General features: G+C 43.7%; 1 long non-coding RNA gene across 1 annotated transcript; it reads left to right on the top strand.

Moving 5' to 3' along the window:
• The first annotated feature begins 2,164 nt into the window (after positions 1-2,164).
• LOC143829291 (uncharacterized) lies at positions 2,165-20,406 on the top strand. Its single transcript, XR_013228055.1, has 3 exons — positions 2,165-2,278; positions 3,336-3,426; positions 20,259-20,406. It is a non-coding gene; the product is annotated as an uncharacterized LOC143829291 (long non-coding RNA).
• Positions 20,407-20,920: the final 514 nt, after the last annotated feature.

Below are 20,920 nucleotides of genomic sequence, written 5' to 3'. Positions count from 1 at the left end.
AGATCAGAGGTATGACAGCATAAGATAGCTTCATGAGTTCAAGATCGTCCTGTTTCAGCTAACTGTTTGATATGGATAAAATCTTTGGAATTGGAAACAGGAATGAGAAGAACAATAAAAAAGGAATTTCAGTCTTTTCATATTGAACTTGTTCAGAAGTTTGGAAATCAACAAGATGGGGTATTGCTGGCAGGATGCGGCAAGATTCGTGTTGTTCCCAATGCTTTGAGAGGCCTCTGGGGAAGATTGGTATCATCAATATGTCGATGACATTCAACTTCGTATCTTTTTGCCTAAGCCACAAGGCAGGTATCTCTGTCTTGGGCCAGTGTTTATCAGCCATGGTGTGAAGTTGAGTCCTAACAAGATGGGAATAATGCTGAAGTTCTGGAGGGTACAGTGCCCATCACATCTGATTACCTTTGTCTGGCTCTATAAGGAGGTTAGGAGTGATGCTGCAGCCTGCTCTTTTGAGAGAGAAAAAGGTTAATACAATGGCCAAAAAAATGACTTTGACAAATAAACTGTCCCTCTATTTAGCTTCAATCTGGTCATGCTGATTTATGCCAAAATAAAGTCATGGCCAGACTATTGTAATGTACTCTTCATGGGGCTGTTCCTGAAGATGATTCAGAAATTTCAGCTGGTATGTAATAATGCTGTGTTTGTTTGTTATCTGGAGGCAATAATTAATGAGAGGGCAGAAATTCACATGTTATATCTGTGTTAAGGATGTTGCTCTAGCTGGCTGTTTGTGGCACATCTCAAGGTGTGCTCACTTATCTGCAGAACCTTCCTCATTTGGACTTACAAAGCGCTACTGACACCTTATCTTACACTTTGAAGAGCAAAGAAGGACAAAAGGGGGTGATTCCACCACTTACAGTCCAGTCCCCATACTAATTTGGGGACTGGACTGTAAGTGGTGAGATCACTCTGTAGTTTTACGCAACATTCCAGTGCTGGACTAGAACCAGGAAGATCCAAATTCAACTCTCTACCAAGTTCATTTTTTGACCTTTGGTCGGTCATTCTTTTCCAACCAAATCTGTCTCTGTCCACTGTCCCAAACTCCTTGGAACATGCTGTTCTGGAGACTAAACAGTGAGTTTGAGGATGAACCGTGCAGGGTGGTCCCAATGTTAAATAAGCTTTTAAAATTATCCAATTCCTGAAGTCTTTGAGGGTTTTGTTTTGTTTTTGAAATATTTTTTTCTGGCAAAGCTAATTTAGATTAAAGATTTGATCAGGAAAAGGTCTCTAGGATTTGGCTAATTATCCCTCAGAACATACTTGCACTGAGTTAAGCCCAGCATTCCTTGTGCACTAAATTAAAACGTGCTCCCAGCTGTCTCCCTTGCTGGTTGCATTCTGTTGTTGGCTTTTATTTCATTTTTTTTAAAACGAGGTCCGCAAATTTAGTAAGATGTTTAAAAGAAGGTTTGAAATATGGCAATTTTTAAAATTAATGCAAATAACACAATATACCTTGCCTGTTTTTTTCAAGCAAATCACCTTGTTGGGATATATTGTCCATGGAGAGGAATGTCCTAGTTGGAGAAAGAGGAGAGAGTTTAAATTAATGGTTAATAATCAGTGTGTCTGCTGGTTCCTTTCTTGTTATTCCGCAAAAAAAACTGAGTCCTTGATATTTTATTTATTTTATTATTTTTAAATTTATATCTAGCCACTACCACGTAGTGGCTCATGGTGGGTCACAATCATCTTACAAAACTCCATAAAAACATATAATCATAACCTACTCCTAAAGGAAAGAGGAGGAGAAGAGTTGAGGGGAGGGGTGTCATAACCCACTTTTTACGATCCAAAGGGGTCTCAAAGCGGCTTTCAGTTGCCTTGTTGGAATTGCAATCAGCAAGTAATTTGGTGACACCAGACATCAAGGGCTGTTGTTAAGCTGTGGGGCAGAATAAGTCCTGGAGGTGGATTTGAGTTCTGAAAAGGTTGCCCTGGGCCTGCAATTAAAAATGGCTGCTAGGGGATGTAAAGGCTGTAATTGCCTACGTTTCCCAGGAGACTTAGGGAAGGGAGAGGATCACATGCCCCAATGAGAATGGAGGAGGGGGAGGAGCTTGTGGGTCTTTAGGCTCCACACCACCTGGGGGGAGGCAGTCTCTGCAGAATCTCCAAGAGAGAAGGTGGCAGATCTCTTCTCCAGAGAGAAGGCCCTGCTCACCCCAGGCAGAAGGACAGGGCCTGGCCTGGCCACGATAGAGCGTGTTGGAGGCCTGAGAAGCAGCAACCCAGGAAGTAGACGGTGAGACTGGCTGGCAAGGGTCCATGGGAGCCTCTCCCCCTCTTCAGAAGGGAGTGTAGGGAAAGAAAAGTATGTTTAGGCATCTCTTTAAGTTCATGCCTGGAGTGTGTATAAGTGCTGTGGCTGATTTCATGTGGTGTGCTGAAGGGGGTGTGAATTTACCAACCTAATTGTTAATAGTTTAATAAAGCTGAGTTTTGGACATGACCAAGTGGCTGGTGCTCTGGACCAGTCTCCCCCGCTTGGGTAGTACTAGTGTGTTAGGAGGGCCCAGGGGAGGAAAACCAGATAAAACTGCCAATTTTTACTGAGTGATAAGGATGCCAACGTCACTTTTATTACGGCTGAATTTCTGTCCTCAGTTTTTAAATTTAAACTGTCTGACATATCCTGACTAACTTTGTTTATCCTGCTTATCTGCTTTATGCCAATAAAGGTATTGTATTGTAACAGATAAAACTGGGTTATTGCCAACTCTCCAGGCAGGACCCAAAGATTTATGGTTTTGACTATAAAACACCAAGAACCTAGCTGAGGGGTCTCACTGTCCCTCGAGAAGGGGTATTACAGTCAGTGAGTGGTGGCAGCGATAGACAGGAAGAGATCGATCCCACCCACATAAACAGTGAAGGGCTGGAACTGGGCCCACAGGCTCGGCATCTGTCGAGCAGGCAGCTGGTTCCACCACAAACTGTTTAAGCAGTGCTGGGATTGCAGCCATGAACAGTGGAAAAATCCCAGCACATGGTCTGAGAATTCCCTTTGCTTAAGTTGAGCTCCCACCCACTTATAACTTCTTCAGGAAGAGCAAATTAGTGTGTCCTTGCAGACACAAGGAGCAGCAATTAAGGCTCTCTGCCCTCTCCATCTGCTCATATGGAGGCATATCTCTTAAGCTTTTGTACTCTCCTTCAGTAAGGAGACTGAAGTAGATGGACATATTTCTGTAAATAATCTTTCCAGTAAAGATTATCTGTTTAAACTGAGTCTGGTACTGTGCCTCGTCCACAAAGGTAGGCAATAACTGCATCCTTTCAAAATTCTCGTTACTCTGCAGCCCTATATCTCTGGAAGGATTCAGGACCAAGCCAAACCCCAAAAGTCCCAACATGCCTACGTTTCCTCTCCCACAACAGACATCCTGTAAGGTGGGTGAGGCTGAGACAGTTCTGTAAGAATGCTTGACTGGTCAAACAGTCACCCAGCTTTTCCCATGTAGTGCAAGAGTGGGGAATCAAACACATTACTCCAGATTAGAGTCTGCCACTCTTTAGCACTACACCAAGCTGGCAAGCATTACAAAACTAACCTCATGTTGCATAAATCTACCCATGAAAGGACCCTATCTGAAAGGCACATCCTCACTGTTGCTTGGGTCTTCAGATCCTTGTCCTTCAGAAATTTACCTTTCAAAGAGACGAGCATATTGGTATATGGTAAATGTCCACTTTTAATGGCAGCAGATGGGAAAATAGATTGAAGTTAACCATGAGTCAAAAATACTTGGTTCACTTTACTAGTAAAGGATAGAAATGATGAAAGCAGGGAACAAGGATTCTCACTCTCTATGTGGATGTTCCACATAAGGGGCAAGAATCCTTATCAGTTGATTTTTTTAAAAAAAAATTACAGAAAGGTGGGATTACATGGAACCTTCCTGCAAAATATTTTTAAAAGCTCCAGTCTGCCCCATGGTGCAGCGAAGCACCGCAAAGCCTACTGGGACATTCTTTGCCCCCACTGGGCCACTGTAGGAGCACGAGTGGCCAGGCTTAGAAAGCTCGGCTCTTCCCCGTCCACACAGGTCCACTGCAGAACAGGCAGTTGTGTCATGTGGAAGTGGTGATTAGCCCTGCTTCCATATGAGCGCCCCATTGGCCTTTTCCACCCATGCGGAATCGGCCTCTGTGAGTTTCAATAGGTTGATGATCCCCGGCCCAGGCCTCAAACAGGGCCAGGGACTTTTCAGTCCTGGTGCCTACCTGGTGGAATTAGCTCCAAGAAGAGCTAAGAGCCCTGTCAGAGCTATCACAGTTCTGCAGGGCCTGCAAGACGGAGCTCTTTCAACAAGTGTTTGGTTGAGGCCCGGATAGGGAAAACCTATGGGAGTCCCTCCTCTAACCAACTGTTTAAATATCTGTCCCGAGGCTTGGGCATGGGGATGGAGTTTGTGGTAGTGGGTTGGGATGTGGGGATTTCTTGTTGTAAACCACCATGAGCGGGCTGGTCCAAGTGAACAGATATAATTAATAAGGTAAAGGTAAAGGTAAAGGTATCCCCTGTGCAAGCACCGAGTCATGTCTGACCCTTGGGGTGACGCCCTCTAGCGTTTTCATGGCAGACTCAATACGGGGTGGTTTGCCAGTGCCTTCCCCAGTCATTACCGTTTACCCCCCAGCAAGCTGGGTACTCATTTTACCGACCTCAGAAGGATGGAAGGCTGAGTCAACCTTGAGCAGGCTGCTGGGATTGAACTCCCAGCCTCATGGGCAAAGCTTTCAGACAGCTGCCTTACCACTCTGCGCCACAAGAGGCTCTTATATAAGAGGCTCTTATATAATTAATAAATAACGTTAAATAAATAATAATAATTAGATATCCAGAAGTGAAATCTAAATCTAAAACCATCCCGATGCTGCCGGTGGCCTACATAAAGACCTGTAATTGGTTTTTAAAATATTTTAAAAGCATTCAAATATGTGTCGAGAGCATATTGCAACGTAGGACAAGATGTCCTCCATAGCTATCCAAACCTGCAAGGGCTTCACACAACACCCTAACACCAAACGTGACCTATAAAATGAGAATCGTATGGCACTCTATTTCCAGGAATGATGGGGGAAATAATGTAAAAATACATAAACTGCTCTGAACAATATAATTATTCCCATCGGTTGGTTCCCCGGGATGATTAGTGGTGAGCCTAGTCAGGTTTAATTGGTACATTTCCTCTTTTATCACATTCTTGTTCTCCTCGATTTAAATAACTCTGTCCCCTTTTCCAGTTGGCTCTTTCTTCTGCTACTGCTGCTACTTAATGCTGTCACTAACTTTGCTTTCTGGAAAGCATCATCACCCCAAAAAAGGAACTGACATGTTGGAAGCACTTATACCTAAAACACACTGAAACTTTCTATGCTAATAAATGAACCATCTGTTATTATAATATTTCACTTGCGGTGCCCTCTTGGTGGTACCATAAGATAAAGCCTACAGTGTCTTTAATTAACAAGAGAAAGCAGAAACAAATCTCAGTGGGATAATAATATTTATGACCTTAAAAGGAAGAAAATACAGGAAGAGAAGGAATATGGGCCAATTTAGGGGTAAAATTAACGACAGGAACATTCTTGCACATTTTTGAGATCACATAAAAGATACTGGCCACGTGCCTTTGGAATTGATCAAAATAAAGGTAATCAGTGAGGTGGCTCAGAGGTGGAACACCAAAGAACGTTCCTGGTTCAATTTCTGGCATCTTCAGATCTCAGACAGTAGATATTGAAGGAGATCCTTCTCTGTTTGAGATCCTGGAGGACTACTGCGAATCAGAGCAGACAATATTGAGCTAAATGAGCTAGCGATCTGATTCGGTGTGAGTTGAGCTTCTTGAGCTCACTAAAAACATGTTAACAGAAGTGTTCTAGAAAGATACTTGAAAGGAAGCAAAGTGACCTTCATATCCCATTGGGTATATCGCTTGGTACAATACTATGGGTGTAGTGCTGCCAAGTCACAAGTTGAATTGCAGAGGAGCGATGATGGTGCAATATCCTTGGACGTTCTCTGGCTTGGGGCTTCTTTCTTTCTTTTTTTGGTTCTTGAGTAGAAGTGGAAATCAGTAGTAGCGATAAAAACTAATATCGGGCAGCATTCATTCATTCATTCATTCATTCATTCATTCATTCGATTTTTAGACTGTCCTCCCGGTAAGATGGCTCAGTGTGGTATACAAAGGAGTGTAAAATGCAGAAGTTTAAAACAATAAAATATAAGGTTAAAACAGCAGCAATTGTTCTGTAGAGCATCTAATTGAGGTTGTTAAAAACTCTCCCAAAGGACAGGCTGAATTGGGAGTAAACAGAGGAATAACTAATTGGACAGGTGTAATGGGCGAGGCAGAGGCTAGCTTTGGCCCCAACCAAAAGCCTGGTGGATGAGCTCCATCGTGCAGGCCCTGCAGAGTTTTATCACCTCTGGCAGAGCCCAGATGTATTCCAGGAGCTCATCCCACCAGGTAGGGGCCAGGATTAAAAGTGTCCTGGCCCTAGTTGATGCCAGACGTACCTTTTTGGGGCCAGGGCTGCTGTCTTTCATGTAATTATCTTGAGAGTCAGTATTTCATATAATTCTGACTGAGTTCTTTAAGGCGGTGGTCCCCAACCACCGGGCCGCTGCCCAGTGCCGGGCCACGAAGGCCCTGGCACTGGGCCGCGGCTCCCTGCCTCCGCAGGACCATGCCAGGCCGCGCATGCGCATTTGCGCCATGCGCGGCTGCAAACGTGCATTTGCGGCACTCCCACGCATGCGAGTTTGCGCCATGTGTGTCCGCAAACGTGCATGCACTACCCGGCCCGCATGTGCAAGAGTGCAGCGCACGCGTGGCATGTGCGGCCGGGCGATCGCCCTCCCTGCCGCCTTCAGTCCGCAGCCTAGAAAAGGTTGCAGACCACTGCTTTAAGGCATATACAAACACTCCTTCCCCCTCCCCATACCAATGACAGCTTTCTACCCCCCCCCCAAATCCCAAAGATCTCAAGCAGGAATTTTCCCTCCAGGGAATGTCTTCTCCTATCGTCTATAATAAAGGAGAAAAATCCAAGAAAACAATTCCTAATCAACAAAAAGTTAATTAGTTTGTACCATAGTTGATAAATCTATACTCACAGCATGGATATTACCACACTGAAGATAAAATTATTTGAGCGTTCCCCCTCCCTCAGCGCTATGTATTTATATTACAGTCTCAAAATTGAATTTTCCAGCCAACCTGCCACTAAAATAAAGAACAATGATGACATACAGTATTTCTTATTATCTTTGACCACAAATTCACACGCTATGAAGCATTAAGCTATTCAGTCTCTTGGAAGCAACTGTTCTTTCTTACCCTGGAATTTCCATGCTACCTTTTGGATTCCTGCGTGACAGTTCTTGATATTGTTGCTGTAGTTTTTGATTTATGAATCGCAGGATTGGTTACCTCTTGTAAATTTTCATCCTCGATTCCCTGCCTCTGTTCTGCTATCCATCCTGCAACATCTACATTTCATTAAAGAAAACAAAAATAATTAAAAGCGGGGGAAATAGTTAAGCTTCAACATACAGCAGATTTCCCGGAGAATTTCTCAGTGGAACAGGCTTCCCCGGGAGATGGTGGGTTCTCCATCTTTGGAAATTTTTAAACAGAGGCTGGATAGCCATCTGATGGCGCGGCTGATTCAGTGAAGGTTCAGGGGGGTGGCAGGTTACAGTGGAAGAGCGATAGGGTTTTGAGAGTCTTGCATAGTGCAGGGGGCTGGACTAGTTGACCCAGGAGGTCCCTTTCAACTCTGTTATTCTATTATTCTACATGTGCATGCACTTTGCACACACAAACAGTGACTTATTCCATCTTGGAGAAGGATTTTCAGAAACTGGCTACTTTGGTTTATGATCTGCATCATCACCATGAACAGGGAGCTAGTTTTTTGAAAAAGCGCTTTGGAACCAGATCAAACCTGCTATTGATTCCTTTTCACATATTCAAATGCTGCAGTACAGCGCATATCAGCAGTATTACACACATGCGCTTTCTCACATAGCTGAATGGGAATCCTAGTAGCGCTTCTCCCCCACTGACCTACCATAGCTGTTCCCAATGTATGTTTGTAATACCTGTCCTCCTCACCCCACCCCCACCCCTGATTGCTGGAATGTTCACAATGTATAATGCATTGTATTTCATAGAATCACAGAATCATAGAATCAAAGAGTTGGAAGGGGCCATACAGGCCATCTAGTCCAACCCCCTGCTCAACCCAGGATCAGCCCTAAGCAGGCTATGACCTATTACACACAGGTGTTTTCCCTCACTTTCACTGTGCATGTCCATCGAGTTTTCTTTTTCGTTCTGCATTAATTTTCCTCCTTTCAATGCTCAGTTCACTTTCCATTTGATGTTTCTACAGGTTTTGTGACAATTTTGTGCCCAATTTTTCCTTGTTTCACTTCTAAGCCAAAGGTAATTCGAAAGTGTACAGATTCCCTTAGATTTCCCCCATCCTTTTCCTGCCCCTCAAAGATCATTCCACCCATATTACATCTTATGTCATCCTTCCCCTTTCATTGGTGTAAAAGCTTTATCTGTAAGTTTCCCCCTCATTGTTGTAATTTTTTTAAAAAGTAATGTGAGTCTAGCAATGACATGAGACTATTGCTAGTCTTGGATCCCTTAATTTAAAAATGTAAATGACAGGGGGAAACTTTAAAAGTTGTGCAAGAGGTTGTGGTCTCCTGCAATTTTTTTGCTACCTGTGCTTCTTTGGCAGCTCTCCAAGCAGCCTACTTCACAAGCTCTAAAGTGGGAGGGAGAGAACATCTGTGTTGTGGCATTACCACACAGCAACACAAAAGTGTCTTTTTAAAATAAATTAATTTTAGGGCTGGGGGGTGGGAAGAAAGTTTCAGTCCATGAGAGAACTGCTGTGCTGTGATTGGTGGTTTGCTGTGATTGACAAGCCAAGGAGCAGAGGGGGAAGTTCATTTTGCTTTCCCTTGCAGCCTCATCAGGAAGCAAAAGCTGCAATGGGGCAGAGGGAAAATGCAGGAGGCGGGTCTCCTGTGAGGACGGCTGCAAATATGAGGTTTACCATCTCACGTTTGCAAGCAGGAAGCCACTTGTGTTTTACCGAAATGGTCAGAGAATTCTTTTTTCTACACAACAGCTGCAGCCAGACTTCTGGTTACATCAAGATGGAAACAACAAGAACTACCTGGCTGGGATTTATGGCTGGAGAAGAGCACAGGCTTTATCATAATAGCAAAGCTAGCTAACTTATTAAGGCCACCAGAAGAATGTCATGATTGCTGGGACCTTTTCTTAACATTTATGGACAAATGATATGACTAGGTAAGCCAGGAATGGTTTTACGATTTGCAGGGCATGTAGCACCAGAGCTGGGCCTCTTCTGCATGATGGAAAAGCTGGTGAAAACTCACTAAATACATGGCTGTTTTTCTGATCTCTGCACAAGAGAGGGAATTTACTCCGCAAAACTGATTTTGCTCTGCATGGTGAACTGCCTCTTCAGTGCTTTAAGCATCTTTTAAGCGTTGTTTCTGAAAGAAGCTTTTCACTGATTCATTTCTCTCAGGTGATCTATTAGTCATGCAGAGAAGCTCCTTAGTTATGCTGATTAGTGACTGCATCAGAGAACAAAATGGAGTTGGCAAAACTAGAGGGGGCAGGACTATGAATTGTTCCATGCAGAGAGCATTGCGATGTAGTTTTTCAGCAGTGCAGAATAACGATTGTAGTATAATCAAGCGGTCTAAACTGGTTGTTTTTAAAACTGTTTTATTAGGCTCTGTGCAAAACACCTTGGTATAAGGATTTGCGGTTCCCTAGCAGAGCACAATTGAAGTGGAAGCAGCCAGGCTGGAGGCAGAGGGGGCCCCCACAGTGGAAAGTGGTGTCACTCCGAGTGTCCATAAAGAAAGAAAAGGGGGGAAGAGGGAGGCAAGAGCCCTGATCTATGGGAGGAAGGTACCTTGTGGGGCCCTGAAGCACAGGGACAGTAGCACATGCTACATGCATAAACCGGCCCTGATGTAGCCTTTCTTCTATTTATTTATTTTTTAGCCGGCCATTCTCTGGAGACTCGTGGTAGGGTACAATATAAAGGTAAAGGTAAAGGTATCCCCTGTGCAAGCACCGAGTCATGTCTGACCCTTGGGGTGACGCCCTCCAGCGTTTTCATGGCAGACTCAATACGGGGTGGTTTGCCAGTGCCTTCCCCAGTCATGACCGTTTACCCCCCAGCAAGCTGGGTACTCATTTTACCGACCTCGGAAGGATGGAAGACTGAGTCAACCTTGAGCCGGCTGCTGGGATTGAACTCCCAGCCTCATGGGCAAAGCTTTCAGACGGCTGCCTTACCACTCTGCGCCACAAGAGGCGCCTAGGGTACAATATACCCCTTGCTAAAAACATGATTAAAAAACCCATCTTAGAACACTAGAACATAGCTTAAAAAGAAGATAAAACAAGATTGGCGATATAGTGACTCCCCCAATCCTTGCAGCCGCCCATCCCCCAGGGTGGGGTATGCTGGATGTTACCACGTAGCCTGAGAAGGGTCCCACATTGTTCCTGGCTCTGACCTCAACCAAAGACCTGACAGAAGAGTTCTGTTTTGCAAGCCCTGCAGAACTCTGATAGCTCCGTCAGGGTCCTCATCTCTCCTGGGAGCTAATTCTACCAGGTCAGAGCCAGGACGCAAAAGGTACTGTTTCTGCTGTATAAATAAAAGATTTAAAGGGGGGGGGACGGTTTAGTGGATTGGATCCTGTGAACAAAAAGCTTTCCTCCTTGTGGATCTTTCTCACCTCCACCTTTGAAAAGTTGATGCTTGGAATCTCAGGATCCCTGTGGACAAACTGTGATGTCGCATTGGATGCTTGTGTCAGCGTAAAGTTCCGCTGAAGAAGGGCAATGCCTCTTGATCCCCATTCTTCAGGGTAGCTCACCCATGCCCTTTGGCAGGTTTTTCACAGAGCGACCACTTCTTTATAGATGCCTCAAAAGTCTGCTGAGCCAAAGGAGAGGTGAGAAAGATGAGTGCAAGGGTCATCCAACCCGTTGATCACGAAATGATGTTAACACTGCTTTAGCCTCTCAGGGAAAGGGCCATGAGCGAACTCACAAGTTGCTCTCCTAAATCCTTGCAGAGAACATTTCCTTGTCCGTTTCCAGTATCTTTCCTATTAAAACCTACAGCAATCGATCAGGTTCTTCCTACTATTCAGTCATTCATTGTGTACAAAGAAAGCCCCGGGTAAAATCCCAGAAATATTTCTTTGATTTATTTCATTTTTAGGCAATCCCTCCCTGCATAACCGGCTCAGGGCAGCATATCAGATTTTATACACAGTCAAAACATAAAAACACAGTTTAATAAAACAATTCAGTAACTAATGAATCCTACTGATAAGAGTAGTGTTCCCACAAATAACGTAATAGGGTTGTTTGGTTTTAAGATCTGACATTCCCCTCAAATGTATTGCGCACGTAGCTAGGGGTTTCGGGTGGCAGACTTAAACCGGAGCGCCTACATTAGCAAATCACTCCTAAAAACTTTTCCATTTTCCATGCAGAAAAATTACTCCTGTCAATATTTGAGCAGGGAGAAATAAAGTGATGACACTTGGGTAGAGGTGGGTGTCAGTAAATTGATGACTACAAACTGTAATTAAGGGGGGGGGGGAACTGCGCAAATATATGCAGCTTCACAGCAATCAGAATATATTTGGGAGAAGATTTTAATAAACAGTTATTTAGCATAGGCCATTGTAATTAATAAATGTATTTGCTGATTCCAAGGTTTGGAGGATGTTGGAGACCTGCAGGATCATTGATAGGATCAGAGAAATGATAACACAGGGGCCTTAAATAAAATGCGCTCTGGAGGAGCCGTGCATGACCTGAAAGTCCTTACTTGGTCACCCTATTAACTTTCTGAACAGTACTGCAAGTGTGTGGCAGCTGCTTAAATTAAAGGAAGACTAATTAAAATTACACAACTAACAGGGGAGGCAGGTCACCCCCTTGCACTCCAACTCCCTATATTTCAGAATACTTTACATTTTTCATCAATATAAAACATCCTTGTTCCCCTTATGATAGTAACCATAACCTTGTTAAGAATAGCATTTCTTGGCCCTGCAATTTGCATGAACCGATTTCTGCATCAACCTGCACATTTTATTGATTTTATTTATTTAAAAGATTTGGAAACTCATCTTTTGCCCAACAAAGATTCCCTACCTATCAAGACCAAAATGCTTAGACAAGGCAAAAATATCAAAAGTCGAGGAGAAGAAGAAAGTTGGTTTTTTTGTATATCCTGCTTTTCACTACCCACAGATAGTTTCCCCCCACTGATTTTATAGATCATGCTGAGAAATATTCTGTTCTACTCTTACACTTGTATTAATTCTCATTTTGTCAAGGCCTTTGGCTACACACTGTTTGTTTGTTTGTTTGACTTATTTACTGCTGCTTCCAGACCTGCCGGCTTGCGGCGATTCTCAACAAAAAGATAAAATACAATAAAATCACCCAACAGTTAAGAAACCCCAACCCTCCCCTAGCAGCCCCATTCTACCCAAATGCCACGGTTCCGTATAATGGTAAAATACTGATACTATTAGTAGAAGAAGAAGAAGAAGAAGAAGAAGAAGAAGAAGAAGAAGAAGAAGAAGAAGAAGAAGAAGAAGAAGAAGAAGAAGATTTTCACTGCCTGAAGGATTATCAAAGTGGCTTACAATCACCTTCCCTTCCTCTCCCCACAACAGACACCCTGTGAGGGAGGTGAGGCTGAGAGAGCCCTGACAGGACTGCTCGGTCAGAACAGCACAATCAGGACTGAAGAGCCCAAGGTCACCCAGCTGGATACTTGTGGAGGAGGAGCAGGGAATCAAACCGGACATACCAGTTTAGAAGCTGCCGCTCTTAACCACTGTACCACGCTGTAGTTTTAGCATTTCCCAGATACCCAAAAAACCAGCTTGGCCAGAGATCATGTTGGGAAATGGGGAAAGGGAATGAATATGTATACCACCATGCAATGATTGCTATATAATGGTGCTGGCCAGAGACCTAAGTGACCCGGGCTCACATCCCCACACTTCCGTGGAAGCTTGTGTGGTGATCTTGGGCCAGTCATGTACTCTCAGCCCAAGCTAACTCATAGGGTTACGTGAAGATAAAATGGAGGAAAAGAAAGTGACATAAGCCACTGTGGGGACTCACAGGAGGGAAAGCTTGGTGTAGAGGTTAAGAGTGACAGCTTCTAATCTGGTGAGCCTGGTTTGATTCCCCACTCTTCCACATGCAGCTAGCTGTGTGATCTTGGGCTCATTGCTGATACTGATGTTCTCACAGAGTAGTCCTCTCAGGCTCTCCCAGCCCCACCTACCTCACAGAGGTCTGTTGTAGGGAGAGGAAGGGAAGGCGATTGTTAGCTACTTTGAGACTCCTGATAGAAAAAAGCAGGGTATAAAAACCATCTTTTCTAAACTTAAAAAAAAAATCTGTACCCAACTTAAAATCAACCATTATGTATAGTATATATAGTATGCAGGATTTTTAAGAAGCCTATCACTCAACTGTTAGATGGTGCACAGAACTGCTTCTGGGAAGGGGGAAAGAGTTCTTTGCCTACCTTCAGGCTGCTTCTAGACTCTTTCCAACTGCTAGCAGCATCAGCCTTAAACCTTCTTCTCGATTCTTGGTTTAAATAGCTCTTGGCAGTCTGAGTAGACCTTACTCCATCCTCAAACCCCCCCCCCCCAAAGCATGCATTGTTGGTGCCACCGGAATGATCTGGCCCGCACCTCCTTTGGGTGTCATGGGGAAGGATCCAAAATGGTGACCCTTGCAGACAATCTGAAATCATGCCCCTTTGTGATTTCTGTTTTAATTGCCACATTTTCCTCCCAGGCAAGCAGTACTAAGCACAGCAGGTGGAAAAAGGTCTAGAGAATTCAGGGGAGATTGCCACAGTATTAGATTTTGCGGACTTACTCTGTATTTAAGACTAGTGGGTTATTGGATGGAAGCTGCAAGAACAACAAAGTCACAGCCTGGCCCAAGCCAAAATCCTATGCCATATCTGGCTGAATGCCCATGATTGTGGGTAGAGCACAACTGTTGAGGAGCAGCTTTGTCAGGGTCAACGGCAGACATAGGGACAAATCCTGTGTAGGGGATGTGCCGATATTCCAATTTTGTCTCTTTTTATATCCATCGATATTTAAATCCATGGTTTCGGTTCGTCAGACTTTTGGGGTTTTGTGAGTTTGTTTGCATACTGTGTGCAAGCTGCATGATTTTTAAGATTACACTATATCATTCATACAATATGGGTATGTGTCAGGTCTGACTAGGATCCTTCTGCTCGCACAGCAACCTCTGCCGTTGTGCAGGTAGCACCATCTCACGTGAGCAGAAAGTGCCTCAGTCAAAAGAGACCCCTTATGCAATGGGAGCAAACAGGAGGAAGGTATAGGCCAGGGGTAGTCAACCTGTGGTCCTCCAGATGTCCATGGACTACAATTCCCATGAGCCCCTGCCAGCAAACGCTGGCAGGGGCTCATGGGAATTGTAGGCCATTGACATCTGGAGGACCACAGGTTGACTACCCCTGGTATAGGCTCTAAGTATGTCATTTCTGAGGCTAATTGGATTGTTGGTTTTTCCATCTTACACAACTGCTATTTGAAGAAAAGATAAGCACAAAGCTGGCATTCGACAATAATGTTCTTTTTTGCATCACCTTAATATCACATACTGCATTTCCCCCAAAGTTAACATATACAGTATTTTCATTCTCCACTTTTAGTGTTCTATATAATCTAATATTAGATTCCAAAGTAATACAGTCTTAAGTTTCATTTTAGGATTTATTTTAATTGTATTACATTTAATGACCTACTGTTTTGGTCTCTTATGATTCTGTTTATATATAACATGGTCTGAACGACTGTAATAAAGTTTGACTGACTGGTTCCATTTCCCTCCCCTCCCCTGAATTCTGTTTATTTGTGGTGCATTAAATGTAAGTTTTGCCATTGTCCCATATTCTGTTTATTTAACCAGTCTGGTAAGAATTCTTTTCTCCATCTTGATGCATAATGGATCCTAGCAACTATTACCATATATTAACAAGCTCAATATATATTTTAATATTATTTGGTGCCATATTTAATAACGCACATTTTGGATGGAGCACAAATTTAACTTTCAATATCTTTTGTGTCTCGTCATGACTCATAAACCAGTATTTCCTGACTTTCTGGCAGGTCCACCACATACGATTAAATGATGCAATTGTATTCCATTTCCACCATTTGTCCTTATTGCTCTTATTAATTTTTGCCATATCTTGAGGGGCAATGTACCATCTACAAAAACATTTAATACCAATTTTCTTTTTGCATTTGACAATCAATACATTTCAACTAACCCACAGTCCCTCCCATTAATCTATACTTATACTCTCACCAAGGTTTTGAGCCCATTTTATCACACATTCTTTAACTGGTTCCGTTTCAAAGTCATGCTGCAATAACAATCTATAGATTTTGACTAGTAAACCTTTTCTATCACCCTGTTCTCAAGTTTTCATAAGCGGCATTTTTTCTCAACTGACCGCCTTCCTTCATAAATTGTTCTTCCGGTTTTGAGATTTATAAAGCAGATTTTTTTAAACTTAAGGAATAGTGAACAATGGGATGAAGCGAAGAAACAGTAGCTCCAAACCAACCATTCAGCAATTAAATGCTTGCGTCACCTGAAGGTATTAAATATCCAAAAATAGCAGATTATGGTGTACTTTGCGTTGCTTGTGCCAAGCTGTAACCTGAACCAATGTGAAGGTTGGCCCACAAGGAAGTGGAGAGTCTAGCTTCGTGCCAGTTTGCAGCTTAGAGTTGAGTTGTTGTTGTTGTTTTGTCCTTCCAATCAGATGCTTTTACGACCCTATAAAATCTAACAAAGACAATAACCTCCTGGGGAAGGGACTTACCTTTGTTGTGATTTCCATTCACTCTGCTAAAGATCTATCGAAGATGTAGTTTGGGGAGCTGTACTTAACAGGAAATAGATCTTAAGTTCCAAAGGCTTTCATTACAGTCCTCCCAGGGACTGTTTCTCCAACATTCGAACCAGGAAACTTCACCCTCACCTTTTATGATGGCTGAACTGAAGAAGAGAATTCTCATTCTGAACTGTCTATTTTCACAGCAACTTATCAAGCAGTGGCCTTTAGCTGTTGTTCTGTGACAGCCACTCTATTAAAATCCTGATGTAAACAAGTGGAGAAGGTGAACTAGAAGTGCAGATATTTGCACAGCATTACTGTCAGGTAAAATTTTAAAGATAGGTTTTATGAACCCATTACTTGCAGTCAAGGCTTTTTGACTATAGCCTCAGAAATCATAGAGGAGACAAAGTATTTTGACAAAACACGCTGCTGGGAAACAGGATGTCTCTCCCTTTTATGTAATTCAATTTAGTGCAGGGTTTCTTATCCACCCGTGTTAGGGGGGGGGGGGAATCTAGCTGAGCAGCCATATGGGCCCTATGTACAATGTGATATGGTTACCTTCTGATGTGATTAATATTAAATGCCTCTTGTTTTCATTTAGCACCTAATGCATGCATAATTGCATTGTACAAATAGACCTAGGGTGATATTTACATGCGATTGTGCTAAGTCAACTAAATGCGACTCCAAACCCACTGCCGGCTAGGGGAATCCAGATCTCTGTGTGTTTGCTTTAACCTTTGCCAGAGATTGATTTGAAGTGGTTACACATTGTATATACAAACTGGGTCAGTGAACCTGCCCACAAGTAGAAGAGCTCGATTCAAACCCAGTGGCACCATAGAGACCGACAAGGTTTTCAGGGTATAGGCGTTGGACAGTCTACGCTCTGTTTGGACTCTCAAAAGCATCTACGGCAGGCCAACATGGATGCCTTCTGAAAATGTCTATAAGTATGGCTGTTCTGAAGCATGGAGGACCTGTAAGAAGCCACAAGAACTCCAGCAGCATGGAAGTGTCTTCAGAATGCTGAAGATTAGGGCTCTTCTATTGAAGACCAGAGCCTCTTGTGGCGCAGAGTGGTAAGGCAGCAGACATGCACTCTGAAAGCTCTGCTCATGAGGCTGGGAGTTCGATCCCAGCAGCCGGCTCAAGGTTGACTCAGCCTTCCATCCTTCCGAGGTCGGTAAAATGAGTACCCAGCTTGCTGGGGGGTAAATGGTAATGACTGGGGAAGGCACTGGCAAGGCCACCCGGTATTGAGTCTGCCATGAAAACGCTAGAGGGCGTCACCCCAAGGGTCAGATATGACCCGGTGCTTGCACAGGGGATACCTTTACCTTTGCCTTTATTGAAGACCCATGGCTTGACACAATGGTGCACAACTGACTAAACATTGGACTGAAAGTCAGATGGTGTATTCTAAGGTACAAAGTTTCTTCTCAGCACATTTTGTTAGCATTGCTCCATGTATTTTTTTTCTTTCCACTGCTCGGGTGAGAGGATGCCATACCTCCCGGCTGTTGTCCATGTTCTCTCAAACTTGACATTCTAGCTCCATCTTAATCCCATCTTAATCTTCCTTACATTTGTAGATCCAAGTTTCATCTCCAACCATGTCTTCAATTGCCCTAGAAACACACACATACAAGACCCTTGCCTTGCAAAGCCCTTATACAATTAAATCTCACGAGTTAAATTTCCCACGTGTTCGTATTTGCTCAATGATGCCAAAACTTGACATTCTAACTCCATCGTAACCTTGTTTGCATTTGTAGATCCAAGCTTCATCTCCAACCATCTCTTCACTTGCCCTAGAACCACTCATTACCCTTGCCTTGCAAAGCCCTTATGCAATTAAATCTCAAGAGAAAAGCTTTCCACGTGTCATCTTATTTCTTTCAGCGCATTCTCTGCTTGCACTGAGCCCAAGTTCCAAGTTGCGGCTCTATTTATGAACCTTTATTGCCACTTTCTGGCACTTGTTCTTCCTGATTTATTACAGAATTCTCACGCCAGCCTTTATGACAATCACTAAAATGCCGGGAAAGAGAAAATAACCCTCCTTCTGCCTTTTTATCCAGAAATAACAAGTTCAGGGATAAAACTCCAAACTAGCTTCACAAGAAAGTTAATATCCCCCGCTGTGCTCAATCCAGTTCAAACCCATGCTTGTGTTCCTCCAGAAGCTTTGCCATCATCACCTCCAATGAACTGCAGGGACCCAGGCTCCCTTGTGCATTTTCACATTGGCACTGACATGATATCTACATGACAGGGGTTCTGTAACTGTGACACCCAGGGACTGAAGTCCTGGTAACCCCCATGGAAGTGTGATGTGGGAAGGTGCGACTCAATCATGTGACTAAAATCCCCATGGCTACATCTGAACATACTTTCCAAGCGAAAGTGGTGATACCATGGCCTGCCAAAGATCTCACTTCCCTGCAGGGTATAATTTCTAGGGGCAATGTCACCATGTACTCTGGAGCTAAAGTCAAAGAGCAATGAGTAAGATTCAGTGTTGCTCATCTGACTGCGTTTGGATTATTTAACATCTAACCAAGGGATGTTTGGACTGTACTTTAGTCTGTCCTAAAAGACAACTCAAATTACAATGGAACTAAGGGAGGGAGGGTGGAAGGGTGAAAGGGTGGAAAGAAGGAAGGGTGGGGGAAGGAAGCACAACTGCTAGGCACAACTGCTCACAAAAGAACCAAAGAGTGCCTAGCAGTAATAGTAATACAGTCTACAATGGAGGGAGGATGCTTCTGGCAACAGAGAAAGGAAGAGGCAGAGGGGAACAAAGACTTCGGAGAACTCGGAGGTGAGCAGGAACAGGAGGAGGAATAGACAACTTTCAGAAACACACACATACATGCTCACCTGAAACTCCGACTCACAAACAGCTAGAATTTGGAGAGAATCATTAGGGTACGATACAGAGATGGTCTTCACACCCGATGTGGCTTAAGAACCTAACGCAGGCTTTCTCAACGAGGGTTCCGGGACACCCTTGGGTTTCTTGACAGCCCTAAAGGGCTTCCCAAATGGGTGGGAGTTCATTTTTTAAATATTTTTTAGAAGTTAGTTAAACATTTATTTATCAGGTTATATAACCACCCTCCCCGAAATGGCCAATGATGAGCCTGGAGGGGGTGGGAAGGGGAGTGGTCCTAGGTGCCCGTGTACTCAGCTCCGCTTCCCAACCATATTCTGCACGGTCCTACCACTTCTGGGGTTTCTGGAAGCCTGAAGAATGTTTCAAAGCGTTTCTCAATGGTAAAAAAAGTTGAGAAAGGCTGACCGAAAGCTTAAGAAAACATAAGGATCCTGGCTGAATAATACCGTTGGTGAATTTAATACTTAACTGATATTAGCAAATATACGAAAATACATGTATTTATTTCACCATCGATTAAAAACAACTACAATATGTACACAGTTAACGTATCCAAGTGAGCATATTTAGGATCAGGATGTCCACACCATGTTAATTGTGTGTTTTATTAGATATTATACTTTCCCTAGGGGGAGGAGGACATGATGGCTGTGTTTAACTTATGTGACTTGTTCCACTGAAGGCAAGAATATCAATACCTTTGCAAGACACGTTCTTCCTACAGCCCTGAACATGCAAGAATGCAGAGGAAGCGTTTTGAGGGAGAAGGGAGAGATAACAGCTGTCAAGGCAGCTCCCAGAGGCCAAATACTAACTGAGGGAAGCAGGCTATTTGGAAGTGTGTCTAAAGATGTCCTTTAAAGTAGAGAGATCACAGGCGTTGCGGCCATCTAAATAAATATTTTACAAATAAGAACACTAAGGAAGAGCCAAATGTGTGCTGGGAGAAGACAGCTCAGTTACTCAGAGAGCCAGTTTGGCATAGTGGTTAGGAGTGCGGACTTCTAATCTGGCATGCCAGATTCAATTCTGCACTCCCCCACATGCAGCCAGCTGGGTGACCTTGGGCTCGCCACGGCACTGATAAAGCTGTTCTGACTGAGCAGTGATATCAGGGCTCTCTCAGTTTCACCCACCCCACAGGGTGTCTGTTGTGGGGAGAGGAAAGGGAAGGCGACTATAAGCCACTTTGAAACTCCTTTGGGTAGGGAAAAGCGGCATATAAGAACCAACTTCTTCTTCTTCTTCTTCTTCTTCTTCTTACAAGGATAACTTCTCGGATGCCATCGTCCTTTGTACCTGTGGACCATTTCATCTGGAACATCTCACCTTCAAAGTTAATGAGATCCAAGGAAAGCAGCTAGTTAAACACTAGGTTTTGACGCTTTTGATCAACTATGGAGCCATTACCATGACTGTGTTTATTAAAAATGCCTACTCACTGTGTAGGAATTTGACTTTCGAACATTTGTAAACCAAGTGGGGCTCAAAGATGCTTGGCAGTTGTAGCAGTGGTGGTCACCAACTTTCATTCCTTCCAGTCCAGAGCTATTGATTAGGGTTCGTGCACTCCACATAAATTGAGCTGAATTATTTAAGCAGAATACAGACCAGAAAATCTGATGGGCTACCGATGTTGCAGACTGAATAAAAGCTGGATTTTTTCAACTTTTACTCAGGGATATTCAGCTATACTGATCAGTCGGGGCAGTGGGAGCTGAGAGCTCCACACTGCCTCAGCTGGGGCTGGTTCCTCTTGCAGTTCAGTTTAAACCAAGGTGCAAGAGGAGCCAGCGGGATTTGAGAACTCCCAGCTAGGACCATTTCCACACTAGGGCCTCTGCGCTGGGCCTGCAGACTGGAGTTTGTGCTGGGGCTGGTTGCCCTGCATCTTCCTGCTCCCGCAAGGGGGAGCATTTGGCCTGGTGC

This window comes from Paroedura picta, chromosome 2 (genome assembly GCF_049243985.1).
Source record: "Paroedura picta isolate Pp20150507F chromosome 2, Ppicta_v3.0, whole genome shotgun sequence".
In the NCBI taxonomy this organism is placed as follows: Eukaryota; Metazoa; Chordata; class Lepidosauria; order Squamata; family Gekkonidae; genus Paroedura; species Paroedura picta.
Note: the sequence above shows the minus strand (reverse complement) of the source record. Positions and strands in the feature narration are given on the sequence as shown.